Source organism: Lycium barbarum, chromosome 4 (genome assembly GCF_019175385.1).
Source record: "Lycium barbarum isolate Lr01 chromosome 4, ASM1917538v2, whole genome shotgun sequence".
In the NCBI taxonomy this organism is placed as follows: Eukaryota; Viridiplantae; Streptophyta; class Magnoliopsida; order Solanales; family Solanaceae; genus Lycium; species Lycium barbarum.
The window spans coordinates 97,572,292-97,592,134 of NC_083340.1; the positions used below are offsets into that span (position 1 = coordinate 97,572,292).

General features: G+C 42.6%; 1 pseudogene; it reads left to right on the forward strand.

Moving 5' to 3' along the window:
* Positions 1-2,246: 2,246 nt before the first annotated feature.
* On the forward strand, positions 2,247-10,586 carry LOC132637611 (uncharacterized; annotated as a pseudogene).
* The last annotated feature ends 9,257 nt before the right edge of the window (positions 10,587-19,843 follow it).

Here is a 19,843-nt window from a genome sequence, read left to right on the forward strand (position 1 = left end):
TGACTAATTTTCTAGATATATGACTTATGGGTAGATGGATATTTAAATAAAATTCCAATTTTGCCCTTGTGGGCCCAAGGCCACTTTTTGGGGTGCGTTTTTGGGTTTCGAATATAAATATATCAATATGGGTGTTCTTAGATTCGTATTCTAACGTGGATCACATATTTGATAGGCTTCGATCGTTCAGAGGCTCTACGCAAAGGGAAGCCATTGGTTTGATCGTTCGTGTCAACCGCTCGGCATCGAGGTAGGTTATGGTCTACTTTAGTTAGACTATGATTAGAGAATCGTATGTAGTTGTAGAAAGGGACGGGGATAGTATGATAGGCCTTCGGGCATGAAGTGGAGGTAAATTCTAATTAGGTTGGTTTTGTCAGCTGTTATGTGGGCTTGTCGCTAAATGTGTTATTTCTGTGATTATCACTTGTTTGTATCTCCGTCACATACTAGTTCACCCATCACACGAAAATGAATGGAAATATTGATAATTGAACAGTGGACAGTAATATGACTTGTACTTGTTGATTTATATTGGTGATATTGTTGAGACTGATATCATGCATGGAATGCTTTCCATATTATTGTTGTGATGATTGGTGAGGTGAGTGATTGAGAGACTCCGAGGTCTTTGCCGGAGATGGAGAGTGACAGAGAGACTCGGAGGTCTTTGCCGGAGATTGAGAGTGATTAATAGTCTCCGAGGTTTCTGCCGGAGAGCACGAGTGGTACATGGACTTCGCGGGTCCCCCATGGGTCATGGCTTTGAGGTACTGCCCTTAGCATGTGTGTACGAGAGTGGAGTGACAGAGGTGACTATTGCATTGCATTGCATTGCATTCATCCACTCATATATTTGACTGATCATTTGGTGAATTATATCTGTCTTGGTTGATTTCATGATTCCTTTACACTTTACTTGTATATGATACGTGACCATGCCTGTTTGCTCTATATGCTACTTGTTGGTTTCAACTTCTTCATGCGTTATCTAATCATTGTCGGCCTATGATGCTTACCGGTACAAATGTTGTACTGATACTACTCTTGCTGCACTTTTGTTGAGTGCAGAGTACGATCCAGGTTCCAGTTCTACACCCCGTGGCTAATAAGCGAGGGTGACATCTTTCAGTCATTCAGGGTGAGCTACTTGGTCATCCGTGGCCCCTGAAGGACCTTCTCTATTTATTTATGTTTTTGTATTCGACAGACAATATGTAGCCTTCGGGTATTTTCAGACTTATATTCCGTACTATGTTAGCGCTCTTGTACCCTTTGACTAGATTTTGGGGTTGTCGTGACATTTCTAGTTATGTTAAGTATTTAAGACTTGGTAACTTATTCTTATTCAATTTTCCGCTTATTTAACTGGTTAATAGTAATGTGGTTCGCCTACTCGGAGGGATAGTGTAGGTGCCACCACGACTCGCGAATTGGGTCGTGACAAAGTTGGTATCAGAGCTTCTAGGTTAATTGGTCTAATGCGTACAAGAGCAATGTCTAGTAGAGTCTTGCGGATTGGTACGTAGACGTCCGTACCCATCCTCGAGAGGCTATAGGACATTTAGGAAACACTCCACTTCTTTTTCTCTTTTCGTGCTAGTTCAATCCGATTGGTATCTGGTTCATTCTTTTCGTGCGAGATTGTTCAGATTGGTATCTTAACTTCATTTCTATGTTCTCCCACAGATGGTGAGGACGCGATCGACTGCTACTAGAGACCAGGAGCCTGCACCTACACCCGCACCCACACCCATATCTATACCAGTGGCCCGAGCAGCTGTCTGTGGGCGAGGTAGGGGATGTGGCAGGGGACGGGGTAGGGGCAGAGGCCGTGCAGCTATTCCAGATAGGAACCAAGCACCAGCACCTGCTCAGTACCCTGACATAGAGTTGACTCCGGAGCTTGACGACATTCCGGAGGAGGAGATTAGGGCTGCTGAGGCAAGACCTAGGTCGCTGCTACTCCTGATTTTCAGGAGGCTGTGTTTCGAGTGTTGGGGTAATTTGACAGTTTGGCTCAGGCGGGCATGATTCCAGTTGCTCCAGATGGCTCGCAGACTAGAGTGGGAGGTCATACTCCCGATGCTACGGTTGCTCCAGGATTTCGGACATCGAGGGTATTGCCGGCAACAGCAGTGGCTCCCCGTATTGATACTACTCCAGCACCTGATTTTTCTCTAAGGACTATGGATGGGCCAGTGTTGACCAGTGAGGAGTGAAAATTTTTCGAGGGGTTTACCAAAATGTCTCCTCCTTGGTTCTATGGTACTCCCAGGGAGGATGCGTATGAATTTATTGTTAGCTACCACGAGACGCTTCATAAGTTGGGTGTAGTGGAGTCTCACGGGGTCGATTATGTTTCTTTCCAGTTAGTTGGGGATGCAAAGCAATGGTGGAGATCGTACATGGAGTGTCGACCTGTTGGCTCGCCACCTTTGACCTGGACCCAGTTCTACCAGGTGTTCTTGGAGAAGTATGTCCCTCGTACTCTGAGAGACAATAGGAAGGATGAGTTTTCGACATTGGAGCAGCAGGGTAGGTCTGTTGCGGAGTATCAGACCAGAATTCTCGCTTTGTCCCGTTACGCGACAGTTTTACTTCCCACAGAGGCTGAGAGAGTAAGGAGATTTGTGAAGGGGTTGGACCTTCCGCTTCGGCTAGCGACCTTACAGTTGGAGGCTTCTGGGGCCTCGTTTCAGTCAGTAGTAGAGCATGCCGGGAGGGTTGAGTCAGAGATGGGTCGGGCACATAGTGGGGGTGGCGACAAGAAAGCTCGTAGATTTGACAGTTTTAGAGGTCCTGTTAGAGGTGAGGGACACCATGACAGGGTTCGTCATCATCCCTACAGCCGCCCCATCCAGTCATCACTACAGGCTTTGGCAGGTGGTTCTTCAGGTTATAGCGGGCACAATTCTGAGCAGACTTCCCGAGGTTCTTACTCTCGATCGTCAGACCGCGGAGGGTATTCTGGTTCTTCTATGACAGTTCAGCAGCCTATGGCCAGAGGAGCATGTTTTGAGTGTGGCGAGACAGGGCATTACGCGAGAGAGTGTCCTAGATCCAGGCAGGGTTCCAGAGTTCCGACATCTAGGCCTCCAGCACTGCCAGCTAGAGGAGGAGGATATTCTAGTAGAGGGGGTTCGCAGTCGGGCAGGGGTGGCCATCAGCCTAGCAGAGGTGGTCATCAGTCTGGTAGAGGCAGCGCTCAGTCAGTGAGAGGAGGATCTCAGGCAGTCTGTGGTGGTGGTGGAGGCACACAGTCCGAGGGTGGACGTGCCCATTTTTATGCTTTTCCGGGTAGACCAGAGGTCGAGGCCTCTGATGCGGTTATCACAGGTATTATTTCGGTTTGTCACCGATCAGCTTCTGTCTTATTTGATCCGGGTTCTACTTTCTCTTATGTGTCCACCTATTTCTCTACGGGTCTGGATATGCTTTGTGATATGCTTGATGTACCTATTCGTGTCTCTACTCCTGTCGGAGATTCTGTGATAGTAGATCGGGTTTATAGGTCTTGTGTGGTCACGTTTATGGGGTATGATACGTGGGTAGACTTGGTAATTTTGAATATGGTGGAATTTGATATTATTTTGGGCATGGACTGGTTATCTCCTTATCATGCTATTTTAGACTGTCATGCCAAGACAGTCACGTTGGCCATGCCAGGTATTCCACGGTTAGAGTGGAAGGGTACTCCTAGTCCAGCACCTAAGAATATCATATCATTTCTTCAGGCGAAGAAGTTAGTGGATAAGGGATATTTAGCATATTTAGCTCATATTCGGGATACTAGTGTGGATACTCCTTCCGTAGAGTCAGTGCCAGTTGTCTGTGAGTTCTCAGAGGTTTTCCCTACAGATTTTCCTGGTATGCCGCCTGATCGAGATATTGACTTTTGCATTGACTTGGAGCCAGGTACCCAACCTATTTCTATTCCACCCTATCGGATGGCTCCAGCAGAGTTGAAGGAGCAGTTACAAGACTTGCTGAGCAAAGGATTTATTAGACCCAGTATTTCTCCTTGGGGTGCCCCCGTTCTGTTCGTGAAGAAGAAAGATGGTACCATGCGGATGTGTATCGATTACCGGCAATTGAACAAGGTTACAATCAGAAATAAGTATCCAATACCCCACATTGATGACTTATTTGACCAGCTTCAGGGCGCATCGATTTTTTCTAAGATTGATTTGAGGTCAAGCTATCATCAGTTGAAGATTCGAGCGGAGGATATTCCGAAGACCGCTTTTAGGACCCGTTATGGTCATTATGAGTTCTTGGTGATGTCTTTCGGGCTTACTAATGCCCTCGCAGCGTTCATGGATTTGATGAATGGGATCTTCAAGCCTTACTTAGATTCGTTCGTGATCGTATTTATTGATGACATCTTGGTGTACTCTCAGAGTAAGGAAGATCATGAGAAGCATCTAAGAATCGTGCTTGGCCTGTTGAAGGAGAAGAAATTGTATGCCAAGTTTTCCAAGTGTGAGTTCTGGCTCAGTTCCGTGGCATTTTTGGGACATGTTGTGTCCAAGGACGGGATTATGGTTGATCCCAAGAAGATCGAGGCAGTTAGATGTTACATCCCGTGTTTTCATTTTGGAAAGCGTGCGAGTTAAATGACACAAGTAATGGTAACGAGGTTATCCCCCAAGCTTATAGGTGGTTAGAGTGAGTGCAGATGTATCATAAGGATTAGAAGTTAAACAAATCGAAGAAAATAAGTTTTGTCAAGGTTCGAAATTTATCTGAATGAAATACGGTCCAAGCCATAACATCCCGTATTTTTGGACCAGGAAATTGAACCGTCCAACATGAGCAATTTTATCGAGGCCGTAGGATTTGGTCATATTCAAGCATAAAAATCAAGAACTCGGTGTATACGAGGAATAAAGTCCCGAAATGATTTTAGACAAAAAAATGTGACAGCAATGATTGAAAATAATATTTTTATGTGTGGCAAATGAGCTGTGGACTAATGCTATATTACATGAGTATAATAATGAGTATACAAGGACTGTTTAAGTGGATTGAGATCAAGAAATTAAATATGTGTGTAATTATTTAAATGAAAAATTATAGTGAAATAGATAAATTAATTAAAATTGTTGGATAATATTTTTGGACATAATCCACATGGGTAGTGATGAGTGGCATTCAAAAGTTGTGGATATGCACGCATAAGGTGTAGGTGAATCATCTCTTAATTATCCTATAAGAGCTACACGTGTAAGTGAAGGTGTCATCCTATATCTAAAGCCTATGATTTCAATTCTTGACTTTCCATAGATGAAAAGTACACAGCAACTTTTCTACATTCTTGTTGATGTTTTCCAAAAGAGATAAGTAAGCAGCATATATATTTGTAGCAACTAAAGCGTGAAACTATATTTCATAGCAGTACGTATCGCAACGAAGTATTTCCATTGTTGAAAAAATGGAGAAATTAACGTGACAAAAATAATGAGCAGCAAGTCATTAGCGAGCAGCAACAATACACACACATATATGTTTCTAATCGCCGGTAATGTGATTCTAACATCGTGTTCCTTCGGATTCTAGCAAATCGGAGATTTCTTCAAAGTGAAGTAGTGTGAAAGAAGAGTAGTTCTTGACATACAAGGTAACAAATCCTCTCTTCTAGATGTATTTGATTTATCCAAGTCGTATCTACATTTCTAGATAAAAGAAATACGAAAATTATACCGAAAATCGGATAAATTTGTGTTGTAATTCGGTGGACTGTTTTGGGAGGTCGTTCTTACGAAATTATATGACTGTAAATTAATTGAATATCCTGGAGGTGTTGTTGTTATTGATGACATTGTTGAGAAATTTCGGAATGAAGATGGGGTTTAAAACTATTGTTTAATTCACAAGCCGAGTTTGCCGCTCGTCACATTATTGTTTGAATTATTGAAATAATTTTTATGTGGTTGAGAGGATGGATCGATGGGATAAATTGTTGATGTTGTTAATATGGTTATTGGTATTATTTTTGATGATTTGGTCGAGTTGAATTCTCGGGGATGTTGAATTTACAGAGGAGATGCTGCCGAAATTTCTGTAGACAAGTACTAATTAGAACTGAATCTCTAAGTACTTGTATCTAATTTTTGGTAATTGATAATATTATTGTAGATATTGGAGAATCCGAGACTTGAGTCGGGATTTGTCTAGCGAGTGATCGGGATTTGTTAGCGAGCGATTGAGGTATGTAAGGCTACCCACTCCTTCTTTTGGCATGTCTTAGGTATGCTAGGTTGATATCGGAGCCCCGGGGGCAATTTTGTTCCTCGAAATCCGAATTAGAAATCGAGCACTATTCATTCAATTGAATTGAACCTTAAAGCTCTCATTTTGGTTGGAAAGTAATCAAATGTTCGAAACTTATGCAAATATAATCGAATCGCTTCGCAACCTTCATGTATGATCCCATAGACCCCAAATGTCTATGATTCATGTCCGCCACCTCGACTTGATCCGAGGTGGGCCCGCTAACCCCGAGATGCCTTTGTTTGCTCTATTAGGCTCTCTTTTTGAAAATTTTTGATAAGGGATCTTTGTTTATGAAATTGTCTATTACAAAAAAATGTTTTGATTGCCACAATATGCTAAACTATATTTTGGGCCATAAACACCATTTCGGGAACACTTTTGTGAAATGAACTCCGTACTAACTAATTGTTCGACTACTTTGACTAAGGAGTTGACTTATGATTTTATCAAGTTTCAAATAATATTTTGACATACAAATTACATTGTTTGCTCACGACTCCGCTCGTGCCCTCATTATGATTTCGTTCACCGGTTCCCGGGCCGGTTATGATTCGTGCGCACTATGATAAATTCGGCCGTATGCTGTGTTACGGTTCCCGAGACCTCTCCATAGGGCCGGGTTCCGTTTGGAGTTATGCTGTGATATGGCTGGGGATATGCTATGATGATATGTTTGTTCGGGGATGTACGGAGATTTGAATCTTCTGGTGTTATGTTGTGTGTGGCACTAGTGTCGGAGTGGTGACCACGTTCCTGAGCTTTGCATGATTTTGTTTGCATTATGTACATATGATTTTGATACTGATTTTAATATACCGTTCGGTACTTCCCCTTTTTGCATCTTGGTTGCTTTCAGTTGTGGCCTATATTTCTGTACTCTATTCTTTGCATACTCAGTACATCTTTCGTACTGACCCCCTTTCTTCGGGGGGCTGCGTTTCATGCCCGCAGGTACAGACGCCGGTGATCCACCACTGTAGGCCCCACTCTCTGCTATTTTAGAGTGCTCCCTTTCATCCGGAGCCCACGTTTTGGTATATACGACTTTTGCTGTACATATACTTCTGTATGTCTGACTATTTGGGTACGGCGGGGCCCTGTCCCGCCATATGTCTTCATTTTGGATTTGTAGAGGCCTGTAGTCATATATGTGGGTCGAGGGTCCTGTATGTGTTTGTTTTGATTACGATGTGTGGTCTTAATGCGGTCCGTTTGTTATGGTGGCCAGAATGGCCCTTATGTTTATATTTGTACATATGACCGGCGATGTATATTCCGCCGCTCCTTTCTGTTCTGATATGATATTTTGATACGTGCGACCGCTTAAGACAGGTTTTGATTTAAATTAGGCTTAAAATGGCTAATATGAAATTTGAGTTAAGTTTGGATTTGATAATTGGACGTGTGAATCGGTCTGGGTGCCCAAGTAGGGTGCTAGTCGCGGCCCACGGGGTTGGGTCGTGACATTAGAGATTGGCCCAGGCCTACTTCGGTGACTGAGATTCGGAGCTTCGTGGGCCTTGCGAGTTATTATCGCTGATTTGTGAAGGGGTTTTCATCTATTGCTTCCCATTTGACTAGGTTGACTCAGAAGAATGTGCCTTTCCAGTGGTCTGATGAGTGTGATGAGAGCTTTCAGAAGCTCAAGGCTTTATTGACTTCAGCCCCCATTTTGGCTTTACCTGTGGAGGGAAAGGACTTTATTGTTTATTGTGATGCTTCTCGGATTGGCTTGGGTTGTGTGCTGATGCAAGAGGGTAGGGTGATCGCGTATGCTTCGAGACAGTTGAAGGTTCACGAGAAAAACTACCCCACTCACGACTTAGAGTTGGCTGCAGTAGTCTTCGCTTTGATGATTTGGAGACATTACTTTTATGGAGTCCATTGTGAGGTGTTCATGGATCACCGTAGTCTTCAGCATGTGTTTAATCAGCGGGACCTAAATTCGAGACAGCATAGATGGATGGAGTTGCTTAAGGACTATGATATCACCATTCTTTATCATCCGGGAAAGGCAAATGTGGTAGCTGATGCGTTGAGCCGAAAGGCAGTGAGTATGGGTAGCTTGGCGCGTTTGATTGTGGGAGAGCGTCCTTTAGCCATGGAGGTGCAGTGTTTGGCTAATAGTATGGTGAGACTCGATATTTCAGAATATGGTAAGGTTCTAGCTTGTGTGGAGGCGAGGTCATCTCTTTTGGAGCAGATTAGAGCCCAGCAGTTTGAGGATGTGAAATTGTGCAGGATTCGGGATAAGGTGCTAAGTGGCGAAGCCAAGGAGGCTATTATTGATGAGGAGGGTGTTTTGAGGATTAAGGGGCGCATTTGCGTTCCTAGAGTTGGTGATTTGATTCCGTTAATCTTGAAAGAGGCTCATAGTTCCAGATACTCCATTCATCCAGGAGCAACAAAGATGTATCGTGACTTGAGGCAACACTATTGGTGGGGTAGAATGAAGAGAGACATTGTGGAGTTTGTTGCTCAGTGTTCGAATTGCCAGCAGGTTAAGTATGAGCACCAGAGACCAGGTGGTGTGCTTCAGAGGATGCCCATTCCCGAATGGATATGGGAAAGGATTGCTATGGATTTTGTGGTTGGTCTTCCGAAGACTTTAGGCAAGTTTGATTCGATTTGGGTTATTGTGGATAGGTTGACTAAATCTGCACACTTCATTCCAGTTCAGATTACTTATAATGCAGAGAAGTTGGCCAGGATTTATATTCGAGAGATAGTGAGATTGCACGGAGTTCCTATTTCCATCATTTCCGACAGAGGCACTCAGTTTACGTCCCATTTCTGGAGGACTTTGCAGAAAGAACTGGGAACTCAGTTAGATCTTAGCACCGCGTTCCGCTCGCAGACAGATGGTCAGTCCGAGAGGACTATTCAGGTGCTTGAGGATATGTTGAGGGCTTGTGTTATTGATTTCGGGGGTCATTGGGACAGATTCTTACCCTTGGCAGAGTTCGCTTACAACAATAGCTACCATTCCAGTATTGATATGGCGCCATTCGAGGCTTTATATGGTAGGAGGTGTCGTTCTCCTATTGGGTGGTTTGATGCTTTCGAGGTTCGACCTTAGGGTACAAATTTGCTGAGGGAATCTTTAGACAAGGTGAAGCTTATTCAGGAAAAGCTTCTGGCAGCTCAGAATAGGCAGAAGGAGTATGCTGACCGGAAGGTTCGTGATATGGAGTTCATGGTTGGTGAGCAGGTCCTATTGAAGGTTTCACCCATGAAGGGTGTGATGCGATTTGGGAAGAAGGGCAAGTTGAGCCCGAGGTTTATTGGCCCTTTTGAGATTCTTCGTCGTGTTGGCGAGGTGGCTTATGAGTTGGCTTTGCCACCAGGTTTGGCAGGTGTTCATCCGATATTTCATGTTTCCATGTTGAAGAAGTACCATTCAGACGGGTCTTATATCATTCAGTGGGATTCGATACTACTAGATCAGAATCTATCCTTCGAGGAAGAGCCGGTAGCAATCCTAGATAGGCAAGTGAGAAAGTTAAGGTCCAAGGATATTGCATAAGTTAAGGTACAATGGAAGCACCGTCCGGTTGAGGAGGCCACTTGGGAAACCGAGACGGATATGCGGAGTAGGTATCCGCAGTTGTTCGATAGTTCAGGTACGCCTTTTCTACATCTTTCCCGCGTCGCTCGGGGACGAGCGATTATTTGATTGGTATCTGATGTAACGACACGTTTGGTCGTTTAGCACTTTTGGACTCTTTTTTCGTTAAAATACCGTTTCCGTAGTTTTAAATGGTATTCTTAACTTGTGGGGATAGGGGCACGGTTATATAGTTGATGGGTAATTTTTGGAATATATTTATTTAATGTGTGAATAGCTTGTTCATAGGAATTTTATTTGCACTTATATAGGTATAAGTTGGGGAGTAATGTAATTTACTAAATGGCTTAAAATTTTACTTTATGCATATTGATCGAGTAAAAAGGTTACTTTGGACTATTATTTTAGTTGGTGATTAATGGGCCAAGCCCATAATTTATTTAATACCCCAGGTTACACGGCCATATCAAATGGATTAAAGTTAATAGGGTTTGCACTTTTAAATCATAAGATAAAAAAATTACCGTGCGTTTTCGGCAAAAAGACACAGGTACGAGCTTGCAAATTTTGTGATTCATTAATTTCTAGGAATTGACATTAACTATGGTATCTTTTTCCACCAATGTTAAGTTCAGTCCATGATTCACCAACTAGACATGTAAATTATTCTAAATAAATAATCTGATAGATAGTTTATTCTTTATTGTCTAATTTCTTTGTAGTTCTCCATTTGTATTGACTATTGAGGGTCGGTAACAAAACAATATTTAATTAAGAATCATGGGACACGAAGATACATCGATGTATTAGGTGGAAATACACTTTATTTGTAATTTAGTTTCCACTGTTGGTGGTTAGCGTATAACACTAGAATATAAAATTGGTGGTTCAATCAATTTAAGGATGGGTTAATCATTGGGTAATGATTACAAATAATGATAGAATTGTTGTTGGATAGATGGTCACTGTACGTTTTCTTGTTCAATTGGAATCACAGTGTCCGTATCTTTCTTTTAGGTTTGTAATACTCTTATGTTTATCATGTTCAACTTTAAGTCTAATATATAGGGTATATTGTAATTGGATATTTTGGTATCAAATTATATGTACACCTTCAAATTCATGGTATTTGAGTGATGAAAAGTGAGACGTTAATCATACGTGAAGATTTTGGGGGTAATTAAAGGTTTTGAGCCCTATTCTTAAAAGATGAGATTTATAATTTGAGAGTCCATTTGTGAATGCAATTGACTAATTTTCTATATATATGACTTATGGGTAGTTGGATATTTAAATAAAATTCCAATTTTGCCCTTGTGGGCCCAAGGCCACTTTTTGGGGTGCGTTTTTGGGTTTCGAATATAAATATATCAATATGGGTGTTCTTAGATTCGTATTCTAACGTGGATCACATATTTGATAGGCTTCGATCGTTCAGAGGCTCTACGCAAAGGGAAGCCATTGGTTTGATCGTTCGTGTCAACCGCTCGGCATCGAGGTAGGTTATGGTCTACTTTAGTTAGACTCTGATTAGAGAATCGTATGAAGTTGTAGAAAGTGACGGCGATAGCATGATAGGCCTTCGGGCATGAAGTGGAGGTAAATTCTAATTAGGTTGGTTTTGTCAGCTGTTATGTGGGCTTGTCGCTAAATGTGTTATTTCTGTGATTATCACTTGTTTGTATCTCCGTCACATACTAGTTCACCCATCACACGAAAATGAATGGAAATATTGATAATTGAACAGTGGACAGTAATATGACTTGTACTTGTTGATTTATATTGGTGATATTGTTGAGACTGATATCATGCATGGCATGCTTTCCATATTATTGTTGTGATGATTGGTGAGGTGAGTGATTGAGAGACTCCGAGGTCTTTGCCGGAGATGGAGAGTGACAGAGAGACTCCGAGATCTTTGCCGGAGATTGAGAGTGATTAATAGTCTCCGAGGTTTCTGCCGGAGAGCACGAGTGGTACATGGACTTCGCGGGTCCCCCATGGGTCATGGCTTTGAGGTACTGCCCTTAGCATGTGTGTACAAGAGTGGAGTGACAGAGGTGACTATTGCATTGCATTCATCCACTCATATATTTGACTGATCATTTGGTGAATTATATCTGTCTTGGTTGATTTCATGATTCCTTTACACTTTACTTGTATATGATACGTGACCATGCCTGTTTGCTCTATATGCTACTTGTTGGTTTCAACTTCTTCATGCGTTATCTAATCATTGTCGGCCTATGATGCTTACCGGTACAAATGTTGTACTGATACTACTCTTGCTGCACTTTTGTTGAGTGCAGAGTACGATCCAGGTTCCAGTTCAACACCCCGTGGCTGATACGCGAGGGTGACATCTTTCAGTCATTCAGGGTGAGCTACTTGGTCATCCGTGGCCCCTGAAGGACCTTCTCTATTTATTTATGTTTTTGTATTCGACAGACAATATGTAGCCTTCGGGTATTTTCAGACTTATATTCCGTACTATGTTAGCGCTCTTGTACCCTTTGACCAGAATTTGGGGTTGTCGTGACATTTCTAGTTATGTTAAGTATTTAAGACTTGGTAACTTATTCTTATTCAATTTTCCGCTTATTTAACTGGTTAATAGTAATGTGGTTCGCCTACTCGGAGGGATAGTGTAGGTGCCACCACGACTCGCGAATTGGGTCGTGACATAATGATAATGGTTGTGCTTCGAAGAGATTCTAAGATTGTGATAAGGCTCCGTTCTGATCATTGGATGTTGGCAAATCTTGCTCTACGCGGTAATCGATGATATGTTTCTAGGTAAGTTGAAGAGTTAAGAAGACTTAAGACTGACCAAGTTGGCTACGACAAAGATAAGTTTCGATGAAATAGCTTAGAGTTTTCTGGAGGATTTAGGATTCTCTTTTGGGAAGAGTAAGTCCTGGTTTTGGTTTGTATTGTGTACTTCTAAGAAAGTGTGATTCAAGGAACGACTTGATTAGCTAGCTCAGAATATCTTACCATTTCGTAATGTTTTATGATTTAGTTATGTCTAAAGGTTCATGCTATTCGATTTATGTATGTGAGATCCGTGGTTTGTGTTTGAGGTATGGTAATTGGGTTGGGTCTTTTGGCTAAGTGCGAGCAAGTTACCGTTTGGGTTTGCTTCTTGTTGTAAGAGCTTCGTGTTGTTTGTGATATGATTTCCTTGGTTACCATAAGCTTGTCCTGCTCTCGTTCTTCGCTCGAGGATAACTGATTGTTTAATTGGTATCTGATGTAACAAACCATTTTGTCGTTACCGTGATTATTCCATTTTTGCCCTCTTTGACCCGTTCCTAAGTCTCGTTAGAACTATTTTGACCAGAGGAGATAGTTGGCATGACATCATAGGCATTGTTATAGGCTTTAGAATATTTTCTAGAAAAATTAAGCTTTAAGCGAAAATGAGTTGACTCAAAGTTGACTTTGAGTAAACGGACCTTTTTCGGAAATGTAACCATTCCAAGATGTCCGAATGGTCGTTTAGAACATGTGTGCATATTCGATTCAGTTCCCAATGCACTCACGTTCATTTTGGGACCTGGGTTGAAAAGTTAGTTTTGAGGTACCGAGGGTTGACTCGGTCAATGAGACCTTATTTGGGAAATCCGAGGTCGCGGGTGAGTTCATAACGCGTTTTTATGTATATCTGCATACTTTATTTGTGTGTTTTGGGTCACGGATGATAATCGAATTTTAGAGTTGAATTCGTGAAAGTTGAACTTTTTTCTGGTTACTGGTGTCTGACGCAGTGGCACCAGGACCGCTGTAGCCGCACCGCTTGTGAGGTGAGGTGACCGTTGCAGCGGCGTAGTGAGATCTTGTGCAAGACCACCGTAGCGGTCTGCATACCGCTGGGGCAGTATTGTTGAGAACTGTACCAGTGTGCCTTATATTTGTAAAAAAAAAAAAAAAAAAAAAAAACCCTAGACACTTAGTCATTATTACTATCTCATTCTAAGGGCTAGAGAGAGGCGAACTGAAGGGTTTTCTACCTATTTCTCCACTAAAGTAAGGTTCTTGGCTCCATAATCATTTAGTTGCATCTCCTAATCCTTATTCTAACTACAGAATCCTTATAATCAAATGTCACGACCCAACCCCATGGGCCGTGACTAGTGCCCGAGCTGGACACCCATACACACCCACTTACTAGAACCGGCATACAAATGGCAAATCCAGATTCGGCGTACACTGACTTATACAGAGACGCGGTGAATAAGATCATCACATGCCATCCTGGCCGCCATTCCCATATCATCATATCCTCATATACAGATATACATATAACAGATCCCGGCTCTCCAATGAGGGACGCGGTGAACAATGCAGAGGAGGCGCACGATAACAGAACCTGGCCCGGGGCGCAGTGAAGGACATACTGAGGCCTGCACGAGCAGAGTAGTGTGAAACCATATGCACATAAATCAAGACTCGATAGATACGTACACTTACCGACATTTGAAGGATCATAAACATGTTTCAAGTCAATTCGGTTTAGTATGAGAAAGTTATGGACATTTTAGTACAGAAACCATTACGAACGTTTCAAAGCAATCCGAGATCGTTTACAAAAGTTAGGGACATTGAAACTTACAGAACTCTTTTAGAAACAAAACTCTTTATGCTCATCTCGTTGTCCAATCATATAATAAACTCGATCATATTGAGAATATTCATATCAAGAAGTGAATGAGAATCATAGATAGACTCGGAAACATATCAAATAGAGCTTCGATCATAGATACGTATCAAAGCCATATGAAGTAGCTTATGGAAATCAAGAATATTAGCCATCCTAGTGACTCTAAGAATAGGAATTTCTTTGAAATCATACATATACGTCATCTGCTTGTCTCATAAGGATCATGCCAAAAGAAAGAAAGGGTAAGCCTTACATACCTTGCCCGCTTCCTAAGCTAATCCGAACTTAAGTCTTTGGCTTCGCAAGATCTACAACAATATTAGTATATACCAAACATTAGCCATAAACACTTAAGAGACCAATTCTAAACCAACACTTTATTTACAGAAATTTCGGCAGCATTTCCCCTGTAAATACAACTAACCCTGAGAATCCAACTCGGCCAAATCATCAACAACAAATCCGAGAATTCAACTCGGCCAAATTACCAACAACAATACCAACAGTAATTCTAACAATATCAACAATCGATTCAAAACGCATTCCAACATTAGCAACTTCTTTCTACAAACTTCGATGGTGTTTCATTTATGTTCAATTCATAATTGCTCACATATTCAAGTACTAATCCGAAACCATTCAAACAATATTCAAGAACACTTCAAACAATCCTCACATTATTCAAAATAATCTAACCAATATGCCACTCCACCCGAAACCTTCCAAATTCAACAAGAACAATAACAACACATTTCCTTCTTTCAAATTCATGAACTACACCAACAATTCACACACTAATAACATTATTTTCCACAAATACAAGAGACTATATTCAAATCGCATTGGCTTCTAAAACAGCCCACCACAATTTCAACTCCAACTTGAATCATTAAACTCTCATTTTCATCATAGAATTCATGACAACAACAACCAAAATACTAAGTAAAATTAATTCGTCACTTCTACACAACACCTAGACATACACGGCCACAACACCTAGACATACACGGCCACAACACAACATCCATATTTTCATAAATTCCATCCATTTCTACATACTCCAACATGTACAAATCATCCATAACACATGAAAAGAGGATTAAACCTTACCTTTTCCACTTATCTTCTTGCTTGGCTAAGGTTGCTCCTTGCAAGAATGAATGATTCACTTGCCCCAACAACTGCTCCACGTTAAAGAGGACCTTCCAATTGGTTGATTTGATAGAAGAAAATATTTTTTTGATCAAGATTGGAAGGCTTCAAATTTTTGTCACCATGGCCGAATAGGCCTTCTTCTTTTTCTTTTCTCTCCTAGTTTCTTGAGTCTTCTAAGTGAAGATGATAAATATGATGAATTAGTCTTCTTTCTGCTTATTTATTAAGCTCCCATGTGAGCCTATGCCCACACCATCTTGGACGGCCACTTGGCCCTTTTGTCCCAAGACTATTATTATTATTTTTTGTATTTTGTGTTGCAATTCATGAAAAATTATTTTCCAAATTCCGAATTTGCCCTTAGCCTTCCTCAATATTACCATGAACCACCTTGTGAATTTCCCTTTTTACCCCTAGCCTTCCTTAATATTCCACACCAATATTACTTACAAGCAACTTGTGCATTAAGTCAAAACCGGAATATAGCCTTGTCTTTAACTTATCGTAGTTATCTTGAAATATCTGAATGTACAAGTACGGGATATAACATCCTCCCCCCCTTTAGAACATTCGTCCTCGAATGTTGAATCAGTCTTATAGGGTCTTATAAACACTTCGGGGGAATCTTTTTCCTTATAGCCATCATATACAGTTCACTCATCAATCAACATAACCACTTTAGAAGTTCAAATTACCTGTAAGTATCGGAAACAATTAAGGGTACTTCTTCATCATTTCTCCTTCAGTTCCCAGGTCACCTCCTCCCTGTTATTGTTCCGCCACAATACTTTAACGGAATCCACATCTTTAGTACGCAGTCTCCCCACCTGACTATCCAGTATGGCTATCGGCTGCCCCTCGCAAGATAACTCTCCTGTCACCTGAATGTCATCCATAGGAAAATACTCTGGAAGGGTCACCAATATTTTTACGAAGCATAGACACGTGGGAGAATAGATGCACTTCTTCTAGATCAGATGGTAGGTCTAATTCATAGGCGACCTTGCCTACCTTGCGGACGATCGGATAAGATCCAAGATACCTTGGACTGAGCTTTCCCTTTTTTTTTGTCCCCTACTATCACACTCTAATTCTTTTACGGACCTGTCCTTCGAATTTCCACTCAAATAGTTTCATGCTTTGCCCATCGGCTCTCTTGAGGCTTTACTCACCCATATTCCCTTTCTTTGACATTACCAACACTTCGGATCTCCTTCTCCTTCACGTACTCACCTTCTTTCTGTTCCCGAATATCGTTGTATTAGGACTTTCCAGCCTTAACTAGTGGTGGAACCTGTATCAGTCTACTTTATAACATCTGTACCATACCTTTCGCTTTGTCTCTTGAATTTCGTTTAGTTAATGTCTTCCCTACATCGCAACACTGGGATTCACCTATCGATCGATACAATCATAAATGGGATGTCATATGTATTCATATATATTTACTACCATTTCGCTTACAAAATATTTCCAAACGCTATTCAAACTTACTCTGATTCCAGAGCTGCATTGCGCTTTCTTCCTCTGTACCGGTCTAATCCGCCTTAGCCTATGCGACCTCTTTAAGGTTTCTAACCCCTCCATATACTCTAATTTCCTTTAGGTTACCCTAATTTCACGTTTGTCTCTTATATCTACATTTATGGAACTTTTATTACACTTCCCAGGGGGTCACCCATCCTAAAATTTCTCTCGCCCTAGCACGCTTAACCTCGAAACTTTAATGCATTTCAGTGCGTTAATGCTGGTATAATTGCACCCACTTCCCTGCACGACCTTTATCACGTAATCTAGGGCAAGTCGGGGTCTTAATAACTTCCAGAAGGTTCTCGTAACGTGTCTCACTCCGATCTAAAGAGGGTCCCTTTTACTTTTCTGACTGTACAATTACCGTGTTAACCTGTTAAATCCTGAATATTAACTTTTCATCTGTACGTATGACTACCTCAAACGATCCTATCAATTCGGGTTTTATCCCAGTTCTACTAACAACCGGGGGGAAAAATATATGATAAAATAGAGTCTGGATCTATCAATACATATACATTTCGGAAAAAGATTGATTGTATACCTGTAACCACGTCTGGTGACGCCTCCTGGTCCTGTCGGCTGGCCAAGGCATATAAGCGGTTCGAAGGACCGCTAGAACCGGGAGCTCCGCCTCGACCTCTACCGCGGCCTGCCAGTGTTGGCATACCCTGCTCTGTAGGGCGCATAGCTACAGAAGGGGAAGATGAACCAGCAACCGACCCAGTAGGCTGGGCTGAACCACCGGGACCACTCTTAAACGGGCACTCCCTCAAAACATGGTCCTGACGGCCACAAAAGAAACAGGCACCCGTAGCACGATAACACTCCCCTGGGTGAGGCTTCCCACAGTAAGAACACCGAGGCATGGGTGGCTTGGACTGACTGAAACCTCTGCTCACCTGCGAACCCGAAGCCTTGGACCTTTGTCCAGCTCCTGAGTATCCGGTGCTATCAAATCTCTCACCAGTAGACTGTGGGGGTTCACTTCGTGCTGGATAAGAAAACTGTCTAGTGTGCTGTCGAGGCTGCCCGTCTCGGAACTCCCCAGAATAACCAGCTGATCTAGCCCTCTTGGGCTGGCCCCGGTCATAATCTCTGTCGGGCTGACGCCCTCTACGTCTATCCTCCATCCCATGAGCATATGCCTGCACCCGAGCGATATCCATCCCAGGCTGGGATGCCACCGCCATACAGCTATCAATCAGGTAATCATCCAACCCCATCACATATCGATGCACCCGATCAGTCATATCAGCTACAATGGTGGGTGCATATCTTGCTAGGGAGTCAAACTCTAGGCTATACTCTCGTACACTTCTGCCCCCCTGTCTCAGTTGTAAAACTCTGTCAACCCTCGCTCGCCGCATCTCTGGAGACAAAAAGTGGCCGATAAAAGCTGCTGTAAACTCATCCCACACTGCTGGAGGAGCATCCTCGCCTCTAGACAGCTCCCAGGACTCATACCAATTAACAGCTACATCACGCAACCGATATGAAGCCAGCTCGACAGACTAAGTTTCAGAAGCTCTGACTAACCTTAGCGAATGCTGCATCTGTCGAATAAAATCTTGGGGATCCTCCTCGGGCTTTGACCCGTAGAACTCTGGGGGATTATAAGTCAAGAAGTCACGAACCCTTAAGCTGTCATGTCTATCTACATCATCACCCCCTAGCCCGCATCTGCGAGCCTGCCCTGCTACTAATCTAGTCAACAACTATACGGCATCTCTCATCGCCCTATCCTCTGCCCCTGGCTGAGGAGCTGGAGGCTCGGGCGCTGCAGCCTCCAGAGCTAATGGTGGAGCCGCCCCCTAATCCATAACGGCAGTGGCTACTGCTCTAGGCTCCTCTGATAATGGTGGTGTGACAAAGCCCGCTGACTGAGGCATAATCTCGGGCATAGTCTGGGCACGGGCCCGAGTAACTCTCTGAGCCTGGCTAGTCTCTCCAACTGCTACTGACTTGCCCTTCTGGGCAGCTGTCGCTTTTCTCGGAGGCATCGCTGAAAACATAACATTTCGTCAGAAAGGAACCATCCTAATAATACAGCTCTATCGCACGATCTAAGATCGAAAGAAAGGTAACATCCTAAATGTCCTGTAGCCTTCTGTTTATAGATGTGGTGCACCACACACCGATAAACAAGACTCTACTAGACACGGCCTGTAGACATTCCGATGACAAACTGCTCTGATACCACTTTTGTCACGACCCAACCCCGTGGGCCGTGACTAGTGCCCGAGCTGGACACCCATACACACCCACTTACCAGAACCGGCATACAAATGGCAAATCCAGATTCGGCGTATACTGACTTATACAGATACAAAGGTCATATGTCGTCTTAAGCGGTCACATGTAACAAATGTATCACATAGAAGCCGGCAAGGCTGTTGTACAACACATCGCCCCAAACATATACATAAATATACGTACATACAAGCCGTTAAGGATGTCATAGCAAATGGATCCGCTTAGACGCAAGCCACACAGACGTAACTAAACCATGACGGGATAGGGCCCCGCCGTACCCCTAAATTGTCACATATACATAAATATATACAACAGATGGATCTGTACCAAAAGTATGGGCTCCGGATCAAGGGAGCACTTCAAAATAGCAGAACGGATGTCCTAGGCTGACG